The sequence below is a fragment of the Hyperolius riggenbachi genome, chromosome 6, assembly GCF_040937935.1.
Source record: "Hyperolius riggenbachi isolate aHypRig1 chromosome 6, aHypRig1.pri, whole genome shotgun sequence".
Lineage (NCBI taxonomy): Eukaryota > Metazoa > Chordata > Amphibia > Anura > Hyperoliidae > Hyperolius > Hyperolius riggenbachi.
The window spans coordinates 151,377,095-151,396,863 of record NC_090651.1 but is presented as its reverse complement, the minus strand read 5'-3'; the positions used below and the strand labels follow the sequence as shown (position 1 = coordinate 151,396,863).

Genomic DNA, 19,769 nt, shown 5'->3' with positions numbered 1-19,769 from the left:
AAGTAAAGTAACTGAAGCCTACGAATTCAAGCATATAATACTTAAATTCTAACAGACATTACCTGCCAGCAGTAAAAATGTCACCATGTGGTAAATGTCAGAATGTAAATCTGGGAGAGAAAATATTTTACAATGGAAGAACACTGACAATCATTTATACATAATTATTGTAAAAATGAAGCACTTTTTTATTACACTATTTTCACTGGAGTTTCTAATTAAAGCAGGACTATACTGTACTATACAAAGGTATAATTCCATTTACCGTAGCTATTACTGATGATACAAATAATGTTGGAAAACGGGTCTGCCCATCCCTTATAGAATAAGAGCTATCATCTGTATTGGTCTATGGAGCTGCACACCAAAGCAGCTAGGACCATGGGCTAATGTATATAGGTGGATAGGAATGGTTGATGAAATGCCATTAGTTCTGAGTGGATTCAAAATGATACTTTATAAATTTGGTATGCAAATTTATGCAGTTTGAACATGGACCAACTGAACCTGGCAAAGGTGCAATTTGAAGGTCCATTTTCAAGCTGCATACATTTGCATACAAAATCTGCGTAATTCTGCATCTCATTGACTATCCCTATAGGTGGGATTAGCCTGGCCAACAAAAAAAAATGTGACTATTTCTATAGAGTACAGATCGTCATATTTATAAATGAAATAAAAAGTAACAGTCACAAATACAAATCCATTAGGCTAGGTTCACAGTGGTCAGTTGCATACCGCACATGTTACAATGAGCGTGAACTGCAATGGAGACTGGCCATAGACTTTACAAAGCCTGCATGCAGCGAGTTATAATAACACGATCCGTTATAACGCAGTACTGTGAACAGGACCATAGAATTGTATGGGCAGTGAGTTGACATGCAGTATTATCCTGCCACAGAACTGAGCACTGTGAACTAGCCCTTACTCTATTCAAGTAAATAAAGCTGCAAGTCACCAGTTTAGGGGGACTACAGTACTAGCATTGCCAGTGAACAAAATATGATTTTTAAATATGGAATTAAATTAGAATAACAATATTGTAAAGGGCAGATGTCAGGAAAGAAGCGATCTGATAGAAGAAAGTTACTCCATTGTAAATATGCCCCCCTATGATCTGTAAGCAAGCACTCTTGAGCGTTTCCTTCACTCCTAAGTGTCATGAAACCGAATGCATACTGAGTTTATTAAACATGAAAATAATGTAATTGATATAACTTTTAAACAACTGCATTGCCAAGTATGTGGATACAATGACAGAATGAGAGATGTGACTGGAGAAAAGAGAGATTAGTGCAGACAGGTCTGCAGCAGCTGATTTTCCATACAAAATGCCACCTATCAGCAAAACAGTAAGCAAAAGGTGATGATGAACTATTTTATACAGAATTACATTTAGGGTGTAAAGGGAAAACAGTCTTATGTGGTGCATTATTTCTCATCTGGTCATCTTAGACCTGGTTTTTACTAAATAAGTTGCTATCAGTAACTGAACAGACAACTTAGGCCCGGTTCACACTTGCAGCCCAGGTTTCGGAAATGCTGATGTTTCCCTATGGCTCGATTTATACCTATGCATTTTAACTGAAAGCTGATCAGTTAAGGCCTCCTGCACACTGGGAATCCCAAAAAGCTAGCAAAATCACTGCGTTTTGCAAAGCAATTTTCCATCGATTTTTCACTTTTCATGAAAGCGATTTTGGAGCGATTGCATTTTGCGACTCTATAGCTTTGAAGCACAATCACTCCCAAAACACTAAAAAACACCGCATGCAGGGCTTTTGCAATTTCAGCAAATTGCTGGCGATCGCTAAGTGTGAACGCTGCCGTACACATTACATTGCAGTAGCGCTTTTCAAAACACTAATGATCACCACCGTTTGAAAAAGCCACTGAGATCGCTAGTAAAACACTCCAGTGTGAATGAGGCCTAAAGCGTTATCAGTTTTTCAGCGTTCATTGTAAGCATCCCTGAGCCCTTTCACACTGAATGCGCTGCGTTCCGTCTCGCAACAGACAATATAATCACATCCCAAAATGATGCAATGACTTTCCTATGGTACATTCATGTAGGGTGCAATAGGTCCTGTTGAAGTAACGCACAGCATGCTGTGCCTTTACAGGGGCAGTGAAGCATACTTTCATTGTACTGTATGCTTCACTGTATGTTCTCACCACACGTCTAACTTGTCATGCGACTTTTTGGCACCACTGCATTGTGATGGTATTGCAACTCAATGGGCACAGTGTAGAAGAAACTTTGAAGAACTACTGTGGTGAGAAGAATATGGAGGTTTCCATATTTATTTCCTTTTAAACAATAACAGTTGCCTGGTAGCCCTGCTGATCTATCTGGCTGCAGTAGTGTCTGAATCACACCAGAAACAAGCATGCAGCTAATCTCGTCAGATCTAACAATGTCAGAAACACCTGATCTGCTGCATGCTTGTTCAGGGTCTATGGCTGAACGAATTAGAGGCAGAGGATCAGCAGTACAGCCAGGCATCTGGTATTGCATAAAAGGAAATAAATAAGGCAGCCTTTATATCCCTCTCATTGCAGTTGTCCTTTAAGAATGGCAGCCTTACCTTATTTTGTATGATGAAAATTACATTACAAGCAGAAATTGAAATTGGAAGTACCACTATGTTCAGATCACACAGACGTGTGAAGAATGTTTTAAGAGATTGTTGGGAAGCACATGTTACAACTACTGCCTACCTGATCACATGAAAGCACAGTACTGTTCCTCTTCACCACAGGTCCCCTCACCCTGCCTGAGAAGTTGACTGCGGCAGCAAGGAATGCGTCTGACATCACTACAACTTCAACGCCTGAAGAAATGTTCTTACTACACACATTATAGCTGATGTTTAATTATTAGACTCGGACGATAAACTATGAGTCTGCTTTAATGTGCCCGTGTGCATAGATCATGCATTTCTAAATATGTACTCGACAGTGGCTTGGAAAATACACATTTTTGTGGACTTGCTAAATATATTGGCAACTTCTTGCTGAGATTTTCCATTTGCTGAGAACCTATTTATTGCAAAGTCCAAGGAAAAACTGTGAAAGTAACCAAAATTCGGTAGTTTCTGGAAAGTGTCTGCAACACCTCAACCAAATACCTGTGTGTGCTAGGGCTCAAAACAAGAGCAATTATATGGTAGAAAAAGAAAGCCCTTAAAGGGAACCTTAACTGAACGGGGGGTAAAGAGTTTCACTTACCTGGGGCTATTACCAGCCCCCTGCAGCAGTCCTGTGCCCTCGGAGCTGCTCTGGAATCCTCCGGTCACCCGCTGTCACTTAGTTTCGTTTTTGACGACTCACCAGTCGGCCGGCCGCCATGCGTATCATTGGACGCATTCCCTACTGCAATTAGCGCTGTTGCAGACCACAACGCGTACAAAAATACGCGTTGTCACATATCTACGCGTGTGGAATGCGGCAACGCATATTTTTGTATGTGTTGCGGTCCGCAACAGCGATAATTGCAGTAGGGAATGCGTCCAATAATACGCATGGCGGCCGGTGGCTGCTTTCTGCTCGGAAATAGACGGAAATACCCGATCTCCGTCGGGTACGCTTTACTGCGCAGGCGCCGGAGACTTGCGCCTGCGCAGTAGAGCAGACCCGAAGGCGATCGGGTATTTCCGCCTACTTCGGAGCCAACAGCCACCAGAGCGCCTGCGCAGGAGCCGGGAAGGTAAATATTTACGTCGCCGCTGTACGGAGGGCTGCAGTGACGGACGGAGGACGGCGTGGGAAGCCTCAATAGGATCCTGAGGCTTCCCCCACCCGAGGTAAGTACCCCCCAGGGGATATTTTAATGTTACAGATTCTCTTTAATACTGCATATCTGGATAGCAATTGTGCACTTTATTTTTTATACATATGATATTTATTCTTTAAGATTTTATTGCACATGTGTTGTTTATTAGTCCTGCATCACATTAGGTTGTATACTGAGCCCGGGTTCTCCCCCTGTTGGGCTTAATATTGAGCCTACTGTGGGGTTTTATATCTGACAGCAGCATTGTGTCATTATACAATATATTGCATTTAGAGTGATTGTTTCATATGCAGCAGGGATCATGTTGGAATATTTGCTTGTTTTTTTTAATGGGTTTATTCTTTATTGAATCATCAATATTGTGATTATTATTATACCGAATGTTGAATAAAGATTCTTGTTATACTTTTCCAAAATTTGCTGTGGGAGGTGCTATTCTTTAAGGGCTTTCTTTTTCTACCATGTAGTAACCAAAATTCGGACATAGATATACACCCCCATCCTCCACCCCCGCCACTCTAGGGACTGGAAAACACAGCAAAGAGTCTAGTTTCCATGGAAACAGAGCAGTAAAGGAAATCCTGTGAACAACTGTCATGAGGGACAGGCAGGACTAGTCATCACAATATATACGGTACATACAAATAGCAGGTACCAGTGTCATTTTAGCAAACTGCTACGTTTCCTGTAGATGAAAAATATACGGTAATCTGTTAATTGCATATAGAGGAGTACTAATAGATCATACAGAGGGCATATAATGGTCTGTTACAAGGCATTCAATTAAACACAGTAGGATTGATATTAGTAAAATGACACAGCCTTGTTACTGTCACTGTTTACCATGATCAAATCCAGGCACTCTCAGGAAATATAACAGCAGAGCAGTGCATCATACAAATGTGCAGTGCATGAGTTATAGGAAACAGTAGCTTGCGCCAATTAGAAGCCATCAAACCCAAGCACAAACATCTTCTGTCAGGGACAATAATGCTGTGTCACCATAGAGTGTTTAGTTTGTTTATTGTGTGTGCTTAGGGGCCTAGGTTAGTTTTCCTTCTTAAAAGAGAAGGAATTTACAATATTTCAGCTAAAATATAATATTTCATTGAAAATCTGTGGTTACCCACAATGCACCGCTACTGAATATGCAAATTATCTCTTTAGGCCCCTGAAAGCCAGGCTAGCATCCAGAACCGCTGGTGTCTAGCAAGCCTATAGCTTTAAATTTTACGGAGCAACATCAACTCCACATGCAGACAGCCTGTTTCGGATTTTAGCAAGCTATAGGCTTGCCAGACACCAGCAGTCAGAAATAGTTGTTCTGTCTAAAATAATTGTTTTCGAAATTTGGATTGCTAGAATGATCATTCATCATCGATCAGCACCATTAACAGTACGTGATCGATCATATGGTAATTGTTTGGGAGATTGTACCGTTATTGGGCAAACCGTCAGAAGGAAGAAAGAAGCAAGAATGAGTGATTTTCGTACATGAAGGCAAGGCTGGAGAAAAAGCAACCATACATTGTTGAATTTGCCCTTTAGATGTGGTTGGGGTACAATAATTATTTTTTTTATTTATTTCAGTCTCTATCACTCTATCAGTACAGGAAGTGAAGAAAATTCTCACAAGCAGGAACAGAGGACAGAAATAGGAAGAGAGAAAAAAAAAAAGGACCAACCATTCTACACCATCCAAAACTATAACAAAACTTGTTCTTGGGACTAGAATTTAAAAACAGAAGAGAATTTTGAGAAATCACAAATTGGCTAGGTTTCTAGTAAATAATTGCAATATGTATAATAGTACTTATGATAAAGTGACCTGCCTCGTGGGTGCACACTAAATAATGGCTCGTCGGTTATTACAGTGAAAAAACTATTTGATACTTGAGCAGATCGCAAGCCAGCATTTTTACTAGACTTAGGTCTCTCTCGCTCTATATGTATGTTAGGCCTGGTTCACATTAGCGTTCGCTGTCCGGATTCGCCTGATCGGATCCGGACCGTATACTGTACAAAGGGAGCGTACGTTTCGCATAGCAATGCAAAGTCTATGTGGACGTACATATGCGCCCGTTCCGTACAGAACGGAGCCGGATCGGATCCAGACTCCGGACACTTTTCCAACATGCGCTATTTTTCGGGTCCGGTCATCCGGCCCACGCACCCGGGCCGGATCCTGACCCGAACATGCGGCCATGATGTGCAATGAGAAACGGATGTTTCTCATCACACTGGCAATAGGACCGGATGCTTCCAGCACTGGTCCTATACCACTTGGGGGGCCCGGACTACACGCCGGTATCCCCCATGCTTGCGGTACCTTTCTGGCACTGCAATGTATCTATGTATACATTCCGGATCCGCAACTGGTGGCAACTTGTGGCCACCGCAGAGACCCATACGGTCTCTTTGCGGCCCCCGGACCCCCAGACACTTGCGGACTCGAACCGCAAGTGTGAACGGGTCCTAAGGCCTCGTTCACAGTGGTGTGTTAAGGAACGGTGTACCGGCACTTTGTAATGCGGCTTACCGCGTTGCAATGCACCACCTATGCAACGTTCACAATGTGGCGGTTGCATTGTTTTACAATCGGTTGTGGTATGCTAAACGAGCGTTAACAAATACAGTGAAGTAGACATTCATTGACTGTATGCTTTAATGTATGCGATGCAACGCATCCGTAATGTGCATTACTACTTATTCCTTCCATTGTGTTCCCGTTATACTGGGAACACAATGCAACGTCCTACTGTGAACTTAGCCCAAGCCTTAGTTTTCAGAGTAAAGCCATTGCAATGCACCTAGGAAAGTATGTTAGATTTTATTTTTGTTCCTCTAGTCTACAGTGAAAATCTATTTGATCCCACCTCACCATCCTTTGATAAGCTGTACAGTGCATGCTTTGAAACACAATGTACTGCAGTGAGTTGAAATGTGTAAGCCTCTGCCTGTTTCTGTCCTGCCGTTACTCTGCTGTTTGGATTGCTACGCAGCACAGGAAGAAAAGGGCCCATTTATTTTCCAGCTTCACCAGTCACAGAGCTGCCCTTACTGTCAGCTGTGTTCAGAGGATTCCCAGTGAACAGTTACGAGCAGCAATGCCAGCTCTTACTCACTGCACTCAAAGCTGCCTTTGTAACTGTAGGCCAGCTCATATTTTCCAGCCCCACTCCAAACAGACTTCGCAGCAAAATTAAAGGGCAAGCCCCTTCATTTACATGTTTTTTCTGCATGCATCTGAATAGCAAACAGCTTCTTATGCAGTTGTTTTTCGCAAACTCAGCCTAAAACATCAATGTTATTTTTTTTACTGCTAACTAAAAAAAAAAAGCAGATACTCCAGCATTTCATGGAGCTCAAATCCATCAGATCTAATTCAGTTCTGTGCGGTTGTCAACAGCCCAAATCATATTCAGAATAATTCCGAATTTTCAGTCTTGAAATACCCCCACCAGAACTTCCAGTTCCACACAACAGTAGAAGCCTTAAAGGGGCACTACAGCAAAAAACTGTAACATTTTAAATATGTGCAAACATATGCAAATAAGAAGTACATTTTTTCCAGAGTAAAATGAGCCATACATTACTTTTCTCCTATGTTGCTGTCATTTACAGTAGGTAGTAGAAATCTGACAGAAGTGACAGGTTTTGGACTAGTCCATCTATTTATAGGGGATTCTCAGGGATATATTTATTTTCAAAAGCACTTAGTGAATGGCAGTTGCTCTGTCCAACTACCAAAAAAACGTGTAGCGAGCAGGGAAGATGGCCAGCATCATTGTTTAAATCCTTTTTAGGGAATATCTTTATAAAGAATAAAAGCCTTGCTGAGAATCCCCTATGAAGAGATGGACTAGTCCAAAACCTGCCACTTCTGTCAGATTTCTACTACCTACTGTAAGAGACAGCATTATAGGAGAAAAGTAATTTATGGCTCATTTTACTCTGGAAAAAATTTACTTCTTATTTGTATAAGTTTGCACATATTTCAAATTTTACAGTTTTTCGCTGTAGTGCCCCTCTAACAAAGTCACCAGAACTGCCAATTATACATAACGGTAGAAACCTTAAAGGGAACCTTAACAGAGGGATATGGATGTTTCCTTTTAAACAATACCAGTTGCCTGGCAGCCCTGCTGATCTCTAGCTGCAGTAGTGGCTAAATAATACACCTGAAACAGGCATGCTAATCCAGTCTGACTTCAGTCAGAACACCTGATCTGCATGCTTGTTGAGGGGCTGTGGCTAAGGGCTGGTTCAGACGGACGTCTGCGTAGCGTCGCGTCTGGGGGCGTTGCGGCGGCTGTGCGGTCAGGCTTTCAGTAGCCTTCGGTCGCGTCGTGATGCGGTTGCGGGTTTTTTTTCCCGTAGGGGAACATTAGCCGTCGCGGTTGGCCGCTCCCTGGAAGCTACATGTTGCTTCCAGGGGCAGCCCGAACGCTCGCGAAAATCGGGACCCGAACGCCGCGTTCGGGTAAAAGCGCGCAAAAGCTTGGTGTAAACGCTCCCATTCACTTGAATGGGAGCGTTTACCGCGACGGTCCGAACGCTTGCGGTAAACGCTCCGCAAGCGTCCGTCTGAACCAGCCCTAAAAAGTATTAGATACACAGGATCAGCAGGAGAGTCAGGCAACTGGTATTTTAAAAAGAAAAATCCATATCCTTCTCAGTTTAGATTCCCTTTAAGGCCAATTCACACTTACAATTGCAAAACGCTAGTGATTAGCGCCAGCGTTATGCGCATCAATTTTTATGTGATAAACACGTATTATTCACTGTACTTTCTTTCTTTTTTTGAGTGATCACGATTAGTGTTTTCTTAACATTATAATTCATTGTAATCGCTCAAAAATCACGAGAAAGCGCTGCATGCACTGCATTCGTGTTTGCCAATAATCGCCAGCGTTTGCGGGAGTGAGATCACTGCCACATACTTTTTCTTGAACTAGTGCTTTAAAGCTAGCGATCAGTGGCAAATAGCGCCAAACTCCCTCTAATCGCTCAAGTCTGAATGGGCCCTTAAAGCTAACCTGAACAGGAAAATTAAAAAGTCAAAATAAACATACACACATCATACTTACCTCCTGTGTAATCTGCTTACCAATCTCTTTCTCCTCTCCCGTATCCTGCGTGCCCACTGCGATCAATGGAATTCTCAGTTCTCTACATTAAAAATGGCGATGACCCCGTAACAGCTTCTGGGTCAACAATCAATAATATCGCTTGAGACATAGGGAAACATGGACATTACCTTACACATCAGCTGTCCTTTCAGTTATAACTGACAGCAACTGATATATAGTGAAAAAAGGCCCTAATTTTAGGGCTACACAAACGGCCCTGGAAAAACTGGAGCGGTTTCCCATGGTAGAATCTTCATTCTTGGCCGACAGCTAGCTCAGCTGAGAGCAGTTGATTGTCGGCAATAGGGAGTCGCACACAATTGTGAGATAAAAAGCAGCAGTCCCGGATTTTTTGTCCCCGCTGCAGAAAACCGCACATTGCTCCCAGTGCACTGTGATTGTGCATTGGGAAGCACATCAATAATTTTACCTGGTACAGATTAACTTTCACAAAGTCACCAGAGCTGACAGTTCCACACAACTGTAAAAGTCAAAATAGGCTGCAGAGTAGACATATTTCTTATCAAAATTAAAGTCATCTGTAACAGAATTACACTCATTATGGTCTCATAGCAAGAGGCAGAACAGGACATCAATACATTTTAGCAGATATGTAGGGAGTAGGAGAATGCTTCCAGTATCTGATTCCTACCTAAAGTTGCTATTCCAGCTAGGTCTTAAGCTAAGTACTCACCTTGCGATGCAGGGAGATGGATCCAGCGACGTCTCCCTGACGATGAGCGTTTTCCACATCGGAGAGCAGTGGATAAACGGACAGGTTGACAGATCCGATATTAAGTAATGGATCTATTCACATATGTCCAATGTCAACTGATCCATTGCAATGAGCAGAACACATACCGTAGTTGTGCAGTACAGGATCATTCTGAACACCATGCACAGCAGTGATCAGATAGCATGCGAGGCAGGGTTCACACCTCTCAGTGTAAATGCATTTTCCTATTTAGAAAATGTGCACAAAAACAGAGAACCCATTTTAATCAATTCGTAGTTCACACCTAAATGAGTTTGTTTGCATGTAGAAATAAGACCTACAGCAGTACAGCATAATTTTGCACAATGTGTGCATTTCTCATTGACAATCATCAGATACTGAGAAAACGTGTTTTACTGCAAACACACACGCAGTGTCCACAAATTTGCATGTGAAAAAAACATTATCGTTTCCCACAATGACAAGTGTGAATGGTCCCTGAACCTAGCCTAAGAAAACTGACATGCTCCTTTACAATTTGTACAGTCTGGTAACAAAATTGATGGCCTAGGCAAGGGAGAACCAGTATGGATGCAAGAGCTGTTCTCCCTGAAATTACCTATATGATAAGCTGGGAATAAGCAGAGTGCCTGTTGGCATGAATAGCTGTATGCTTCGTTATCCCTGGAACTCCGCTAGTAGGCTGATAATCTGGAAGCTCCTCCCCCAGACCATGTGCAGCCCCCCTCTTTATATAGGAACTAACCCTTGCATCTGCAGCATTCATCCATTGACACCTGAAATGACTGCCACCCATAGCAACAGGATGCAATCACTAGGGTGACAGTTCGGGGGCCCAACAATGTATAGATGCGGTTGCCTAGAGATGCATCTGTACAGACTGGGGTCCCCAAATTGCATTCTAGCGATCACATCCAATTGCTACAGGGTGGCGATAATGGTCTGCGACACGTACAAATAGTATTGAAATATGGCATATTTGGTATCATTTTAACCGGGGCAAGTCAGAGAATATATTTTGACGTGTTTTATAATGGTGGCACTGTCATGAGAAAATTAAGAAGGGTAACATAAATTTTTTTTAAAAAAAAAGTGTATTTTCTGCATTCATGCCTAATTTTTTTATCCGGAAAAAAACAACATATATACAGTGGCTTGCAAAAGTATTCGGCCCCCTTGACATTTTCCACAATTTCCAAATTTCACATTACTGCCACAAACATGAATCAATTTTATTGGAATACCATGTGAAAAACCAATACAAAGTGGTGTACACGTGAGAAGTGAAACGAAAATCATACAGGATTCCAAACATGTTTTACAAATAAATAACTGCAAAGTGGGGTGTGCATAATTATTCAGCCCCCTTTGGTCTGAGTGCAGTCAGTTGCCCATAGACATTGCATGATGAGTGCTAATGACTAAATAGAGTGCACCTGTGTGTAATCTAATGTCAGTACTAATACAACTGCTCTTATGGCCTCAGAGGTTGTCTAAGAGAATATTGGGAGCAACAACACCATGAAGTCCGAAGAACACATCAGACAGGTCAGGGATAAAGTTATTGAGAAATTTAAAGCAGGCTTAGGCTACAAAAATATTTCCAAAGCCTTGAACATCCCACGGAGCACTGTTCAAGCGATCATTCAGAAATGGAAGGAGTATGGCACAACTGTAAACCTACCAAGACAAGGCCGCCCACCTAAGCTCACAGGCCAAACTAGGAGAGCGCTGATCAGAAATGCAGTCAAGAGGCCCATGGTGACTCTGGACGAGCTGCAGAGATCTACAGCTCAGGTCGGGGAATCTGTCCATAGGACAACTATTATTCGTGCACTGCACAAAGTTGGCCTTTATGGAAGAGTGGCAAGAAGACAGACATTGTTAACAGAAAAGCATAAGAAGTCCTGTTTGCAGTTTGCCACAAGCTATGAGGGGGACACAGAAAACATGTGGAAAAGAGACCAAAATGGAACTTTTTGGCCAAAATGCAAAACGCTATGTGCGGCTTAAAATTAATACTGCACATCACTCTGAACACACCATCCCCACTGCCAAATATGGTGGTGGCAGCATCATGCTCTGGGGGTGCTTCTCTACAGCAAAGACAGGGAAGCCGGTCAGAGTTGATGGGAAGATGGATGGAGCCGAATACAGGGCAATCCTGGAAGAAAGCTGCTTGGAGTCTGCAAAAGACTTGAGACTGAGGCGGAGGTTCACCTTCCAGCACGACAACGACCCTAAACATAAAGCCAGGGCAACAATGGAATGGTTTAAAACAAAACATATCCATGTGTTAAAATGGCCCAGTCAAAGTCCAGATCGAAATCCAATCGAGAATCTGTGGCAAGATCTGAAAACTGCTGTTCACATACGCTGTCCATCTAATCTGACTGAGCTGGAGCTGTTTTGCAAAGAAAAATGGGCAAGGATTTCAGTCTCTAGATGTGCAAAGCTGATAGAGACATACCCTAAAAGACTGGCAGCTGTAATTGTAGCAAACGGTGGTTCTACACAGTACTGACTCAGGGGGCTGAATAATTATGCACACCCCACTTTGCTGTTATTTATTTAAAAAAAAAATGTTTGGAATGGTGTATGATTTTCGTTCCACTTCTCACGTGTACACCACTTTGTATTGGTCTTTCATGTGGAATTCCAATAAAATTGATTCATGTTTGTGGCAGTAATGTGACAACATGTGGAAAACTTCAAGGGGGCTGAATACTTTTGCAAGCCACTGTATTTTACTTCAATGGCATAAGTATTATAAAAGTTATTGTCGATAGCGACACAGCTGAAATGCCAAAATTGTCAGGACCCGGACGCGTCCATGCTTGTGACCATATTTTAAAGGAACTTGTATTGACCTGAAGAAGTGGGCTGAGACACGTGAAATGCGTTGTCCTTTTAATCGTGCTGAATAAATAATTTATTATTTTTACATTAACCCTGTGGTTTGGGTTCTTCCATCTTGAGTGGTAAAGACAGCCTCCCTCCACCTTATTTTTGTTTCATTACATTATATCTTTTGGAGAAACCTCACCCCTCACCCCCAAGTACTGTTGATCTATTTGGCTGCAGCAGTGTCTAAATAACACCAGAAACAAGCATGCAGCTAATCTTGTCAATTCTGACAATATTGTCAGAAACACCTGATCTGCTGCATGCTTGTTCAGGTTCTATGGCTGTAGGTATTCTGCTAGGTACACACCATACAATTTTCTGGCAGATTTACCTGCCAGATCGATTATTTCTAACATGTCAGATCTGAATTTTGATCAATTATTCATTTTTTTCTGATTTTTTAAATTCATTTTTTCAATTTTCATTCAGCTATATGGAAATTGATCGAAAAAAACAAAAAAAAAAACCAAACAAAACGGAAAATCAATTGACATTCAGAGTGGACATGTTGGAAATAATCGATCTGGCAGGTAAATCTGCCAGAAAATTGTATGGTGTGTACCTAGCCATAAGAGGCAGAGGTTCAGCAGGATAGCCTGGCAACTAGTATTGTTTAAAAGGAAATAAATGTCAGTTTCCATATCCCTCTCACCTCTGGTTCACTTTAAAGGGGAAAAAAACAGGAATGCAAAGTGGATAAGCAGGTTTTCATATATAGTTCTTTATATCGCAGGCTTGAGCATTTCTGTTATTTTAACTTCGAAAAAAGCCTGATTATTTTATAGTAATTTTTTATATGCTTAGAGATACATCGCAAAATTGTTGCTAAAAATATTGAGAGTTTATTCATAATGTACTACAGATAGAAAAGCAGGTAATCAATGGACAGAAGGTCCAGCCAACTGAGTGAAAAGCCATGAGCAGTTCCTGCTACATACTGTGAGCCTGGTTTCCAACAAACTCTGATATGACATGTGGTGGCTGGGGTGATGGCTGGGGTCACTGGATTAAATCTGGCTGATCCCTGCCACAGAATGGAATGATCATCTGAGGAAAGGGATGAAAATAAAGCAGATCACACTGCATGTTCCTGTCAGCTCCACTCTGAGGGTGACATGGCCTCCTAAAGCTCTACAAAGTAATACACAATGATGTCTGGAAAAAAAAGTGCTTTGGTCTAAATTTGAGATGCACTTACACTGCAAATTCCGAAATGTAATACAGAAAAAAGCACTTCATACACAGCATAATATATTTTGCATTTACAATAATACAACTCAAAGCAAAACTCCTCAAAAGGGAAATACTAATGTTTGAATTCTGTCCAAAGAGCTTTAGAACCACACTTCTGAAACAATGTAAAGACACCCATGTAGATTAGCTCTAATAAGTGTAGCCATGAAAATTAGAGCATGAAAAGAATAAGCTGAAGGTTTAGGATTGTGCCTGAATTCCCTCTGCACTATGTGTGGCAGTTCTAATAAGGAGGGAGGAAAAGCTACACATGCTCAGTGTACTGTCTACTCAGCGGATCGGAGCTCATGTCCACCAGCTTTTGGATTGGACATATTTTGGTATTATAGGAAAGACATTTTGTTATTATTACAAATAATGAATGTGACAATGAGAGGTATGATAGGTAGGTTGGTCAGTGAGACGCTAATAATTCTAGCTTGCATGGAAACAGTATGCAGCTTGCAGCTGGACCAATCAAATGCATTCCCTGCTGTCTGATTATGACTTGCCCAGTTCTAAGCTGCATGCAAGAAAGAATTTATTAGCCTCTCACTGGCCATCTTCAGTGATAGGTATACCATGCCTACTTAGTGTGTTTACAGTAAACCTGTGTCCTCCTATGCTACGCCGTTCCAGTGCCGAGACCCTTGAAGCTCACGGGAGCAGAGTCGCACTGCATCTGCGTAGTAGCACAGACCTGCTCAGGCTTTGGCAAAAAGGCGAGCCCGATCAGGTCCATGCTACTGAAGATGCGTGGATCATTGCTGAAATGGCCCAGTGGAGTAGGCCGGGAGGCTTTCTTCGATGGAGAAGAGTACCCATTTAGGGCACTTTTTTTATAGGTCCACTTCAAAGCAAACGTGTACTGGCCTGAGAACAAAGAGTCAGATAGTTATCTAGGTAGAGGGATGCTTCCAGTGTCCTCAACACAACCACTGCTGGCCAGGATCCATTTCATAGTCGCGCTCCCCTTTGAGAACCAGTGTGACTCTGCACCTGTGCAGAAGCACAGAGTCATTTGTGGACGAGCATCTTAAGCTTTCTGTGCAGGCATCACCATACTCACACAGGTGCAGTATGACCGAGCTCATACACGGCGGAGAGTGCGGCCACAAGAATATATCAGACAAGCTCTTGTCCGATATGTTTACAGGGTCCAAGCATGGCAACGGCGTGTTGGGGAGGACATGGAAAGCCTCTGGACTATATAGAGGCTCCCCTCTACCTAGTAGATTATCTAACTTTTTGTTCCCCAGTCAGTTCAGGTTCACTTGAAGACGTTCTAAAAACACACTATGCAAGCACAGTATAAACACTCCTATTTTTCAGCTCAGACAACTGAGCTTAAAGAGGACCTCCAGAGTAAATAGAAAAATTGGTTTGGCGTTTTTTTACCAGGGAGAGAGAACAGGCGGGGCAAGGCGCCGGAAGTCGGGTGATGCAGGGATTTCGGGACGGAATAGCGGGACAAGGCTTCTCGGGTAAATATAACTTTCTTTTACTTCCAGGCTGCCGGATTTTCCTATTACTCTGGAGGTCTTCTTTAAGTATCTTATATGTAAGGATACCAGCACTAAACATAACAAATATTTAAAGGCTTGCAAAAATTCCAGGCACCAAAACAATAGTCTATATATTTCTGTCCTTACATGGGTTAAGATTACTTCGTACCTTTAAAAATAAAGCTTGAAGATACTTTAAAATGGTACTGAATCAGAGAGGATTGGACCAGTGTGAGTGTAACCATACCGACCAGAAGACATTTGCCACCTTAGCCAATCATCATATATATCGGCTAGCTCCGAGGCTGCCTGTGCCTGAGAGAATGGGGAGGGGGTTGGCTGCGACTACCGGTAGAGGCTGGGGGCTGCCTGTGATTGCCGGAAGAGGCTGGGAGCTGCCTGTGACTGCTGGTAGAGGCTGGGGGCTGCCTGTGAATGGCGGAAGAGGCTGGGAGCTGCCAGTGAATGGCGGAAGAGGCTGGGAGCTGCCTGTGAATGCCGGAAGAGGCTGGGAGCTGCCTGTGAATGCCGGAAGAGGCTGGGAGCTGCCTGTGAATGCCGGAAGAGGCTGGGAGCTGCCTGTGAATGCTGGTAGAGGCTGGGGGCTGCCTGTGACTGCCGGGAGAGGCTGGGGGCTGCCTGTGAATGCTGGTAAAGGCTGGGAGCTGCCTGTGACTGCTGGGAGAGGCTGGGGGCTGCCTGTGACTGCCGGGAGAGACTGGGGGGGGGGTGCTGTGAGTACCAGGAGAGAATGGGGCTGTCTGTGACTGCCAGCAGCGACCTGAGAGGGGGGGGCCTGAGAATGATAGCAAAAAGGAAGGGGGTGATTGCACTGTGCCTACTTTGCTTCACACTTTTGCTAATGAATGCTGGCTACCTGCCACAAGACTGGTTGGCCTCTGCAGAACATCCCTTTCGAAGATTTCTTGGTTGTGCTTGACTCGCAAGCCAGTCCTCCTCTGTATTGATTATACGGAGTTCATTTTCAACATGCTGTATGTTGCTAGCGGGGCTGATATAGCCTTCAGCACCAACTACTTTTAGACATAGGACTATAACCCTTAGCTGCTTTTACCCAGTTATTCAATCAGTGGGACTGGAAACAAAGGCCTGGCTAAGCAGGGTGCAGAGAGCTACAGTGAGGGGGGAAATTACATAATACTTAATCCTGAAGATTGCATTTGCTTGAACATTTGCATGCGAGTGTTCGACGGGTTACTGATTTTTGCTAATTTTCTGGCCACACCCCCTTCAGCACCTCCCTTCCCTTTATAACTTATTTAATGTCCTAACTAGAGGCGAAGTGCCTGGATATACGTGTTTTTTTTCTTAATCCTGAAGATTGACATCAACTTATACTCCCCTTTCTTTTGCAAATAGAAAATAGAAGAATCAGTAACTATGGTAATTCCTGTCATTCAAAATGGAAATATAACCATAATGATATCTTATGCAATTTGTTTTTATAATAACACAAGAAATAACAAATGAGAAAAGGTATAATATCCATTTCATTTTACACCTGCATGGCTACATGTATTTTCTATAGCTGTAAAGCTGGAGATATGCATAAAAGTCAGAAAATGAGCGAGTTGTTGCATGATGGATAAACAGGATGAAAAATGTCAATCTGTGTTTACTGCATTCCTTCCTTTTCTATTTCTCTTAATACACATTATCATTGCCAGACTTATTTAGAAAATCCGGTAGTTCAGTATAAAACGGGGATACCAAAACATTAGAATCCTGTCCTTTGCATAATCACTACAGTTACCTGCAACTACCATTTATATCTCCTCTCCCGGTGTTTCCTGCTTACCTTGCATCTCACAAATGGATCTACATATACAGAACCGTATACATTTCTCTTTCTGCAAAGCCACAAATTTTGATTTTGAAATTTGCACTGGAAAAATGATCGCTGGAAAATGGCTGGCTGCTGTTTCCATCAATGCATTTTCCCCATAGCAAAATCGAAACATACCCATGGTAATTTTAAAGGAGAAACCGCAGTGAAATAAAGAGGCAATGGAGTCACAGATACATGCTGGTTGTTGTATGTGCCGCAGTAGGTGGCTGTGACAAGCTGTGCTCACACTATGATGAGTCCAGATGGCTTAAATGCTGTCACTAAGAGGACCATAACACTGGTGTTACCATGGCAACCTGGATAACAGGGCCCAGTGCTTTACATCTCTAATCTGTCTAGCAGTAATATGTGTTAATAGCGGATTCTGCAAAGTCCAAAGAGACACAGTGGCTGGGCTATACACAGCCCTTTTTGTGGTGGACTGAAAATGCTGCTGTACTGGATAATGGCTATGAAATAACAGCTTGAATTTTATAGCACAAGAACAATCAGTTATGCATAAAGCAGATCACTATATGCTGTATGACTGCATCAATGCAGAAAATTAAGTGGATAATGAAACATAACTTAATTGTAGTCTGACAGTAACTATGCAGGGCAATAAGAGTGGCGTTAACATATACTTGGCGGTAAGGCAACAATAAATAGAACAAAAAGCCTCTGTCCTACCATTATACAAGATACTTACCGTATATACTCGCATACAAGCCGAATTTTTTACCCCCAAAAAGGGGGTCAAAAGTTGGGGGGGGGGTCGGCTTGTATGCGAGTCTTTCCTGGTGGTCCGCGCCCCCCGTTCCCCCCGTGGTAGGTAGGTAGTGCCCCAGTATAGCGCTCCCCCTGTGGTAGGTAGGTAGTGCCCCAGTATAGCGCTCCCCCCTCCCCGCTCCCCCCGCTGCCGCCGCTGCTATTACCTGCTTAGGCAGCAGCTTCCTCTAATCCGCGTTCCCCTTCTCATGTTGCATATACCGGTAAGTGTATCACAGCAGTGTGCCCGGCGCTGCTGCTGTGACGATCAAGGAAGCAGGAAAGAGCAGTTCCCCTGGTAACGGCGATACAGATCACCGCTAAAGGGAGCCGCGCTCTTTCCTGCCCCCTGCATCGACACAGCAGCAGCGCCGGGCGCGCTGCTGTGATACACTTACCGGTATATGCAACATGAGAAGGGGAACGCGGATTAGAGGAAGCCGCTGCCTAAGCAGGTAATAGCAGCGGCGGCCGCGGGGGGGGGCTATACTGGGTCACTACCTACCTATACTGGGCACTATACTAGCTATTCTGGGCATTTTACTAGCTATACTGGGCACTATACTAGCTATACTGGGCATTTTACTGGCTATACTGGGCACTATACTGGCTAAACTGGGCACTATACTAGCTAAACTGGGCACTATACTAGCTAAACTGGGCACTATACTAGCTAAACTGGGCACTATACTAGGCACTATACTGGCTAAACTGGGCACTTTACTAGCCATACTGGGGCACTATACTAGCCATACTGGGGCACTATACTAGCTATACTGGGGTACTATACTAGCTAAACTGGGCACTATACTAGCTAAACTGGGCACTTTACTAGCTATACTGGGCACTTTACTAGCTATACTGGGCACTACCTACCTATATTGGGCACTATACTAGCTATACTGGGCTCTACCTACCTATACTGGGCACTATACTGACTATACTGGGCACTATACTGGCTAAACTGGGCACTTTACTAGCCATACTGGGGCACTATACTAGCCATACTGGGGCACTATACTAGCCATACTGGGGTACTATACTAGCTAAACTGGGCACTATACTAGCTAAACTGGGCACTATACTAGCTAAACTGGGCACTATACTAGCTATACTGGGCACTATACTGACTATACTGGGCACTATACTAGCTAAACTGGGCACTATACTAGCTATACTGGGCACTATACTAGCTATACTGGGCACTATACTAGCTATACTGGGCACTATACTAGCTATACTGGGCACTTTACTAGCTATACTGGGCACTACCTACCTATACTGGGCACTATACTGACTATACTGGGCACTATACTAGCTAAACTGGGCACGTTACTAGCTATACTGGGCACTTTACTAGCTATACTGGGCACTACTTACCTATACTGGGCACTATACTGACTATACTGGGCACTACACTAGCTATACTGGGCACTTTACTAGCTATACTGGGCACTATACTAGCTAAACTGGGCACTATACTAGCTAAACTGGGCACTATACTAGCTATACTGAGGCACTACCTACCCATACTGGGCACTATACTAGCTATACTGGGACACACTGGGGGGCTGCACCAATCCAGCATTTCCTACCCCCGGCCTATATGGGGGTCAATCATTTTTCCCTGGTTTTCCAGGGAAACGTTGGGGGGGGGGGGGTGGCTTATATGTGAGTATATACGGTATATATGTTCTTCATGCTAAAAAAACACATTTTTTTCTCCTAAACTTTTATCCTTGAATTTTAATGTAATGCTATACGCAAAGGGAGGGAGGAGCAATATGGTGGTGATGGATCTGTATAAGTAAAAAACACCCTTACAGTGACCCCCTTCTAC

The 19,769-nt window shown here is 43.1% G+C and overlaps 1 protein-coding gene and 1 long non-coding RNA gene across 4 annotated transcripts in view; one reads left to right on the top strand and one right to left on the bottom strand.

Annotated features, from left to right (window-relative positions):
- The window catches only part of CAMSAP2 (calmodulin regulated spectrin associated protein family member 2), a 184,211-nt gene that overhangs the window by 95,884 nt on the left and 68,558 nt on the right, over positions 1 to 19,769 (bottom strand). The gene's annotated exons all lie outside the window — the stretch shown is intronic.
- LOC137521169 (uncharacterized) lies at positions 4,386 to 5,603 on the top strand. The gene is made up of 3 exons (XR_011022065.1): positions 4,386 to 4,433; positions 5,162 to 5,299; positions 5,390 to 5,603. It is a non-coding gene; the product is annotated as an uncharacterized lncRNA (long non-coding RNA).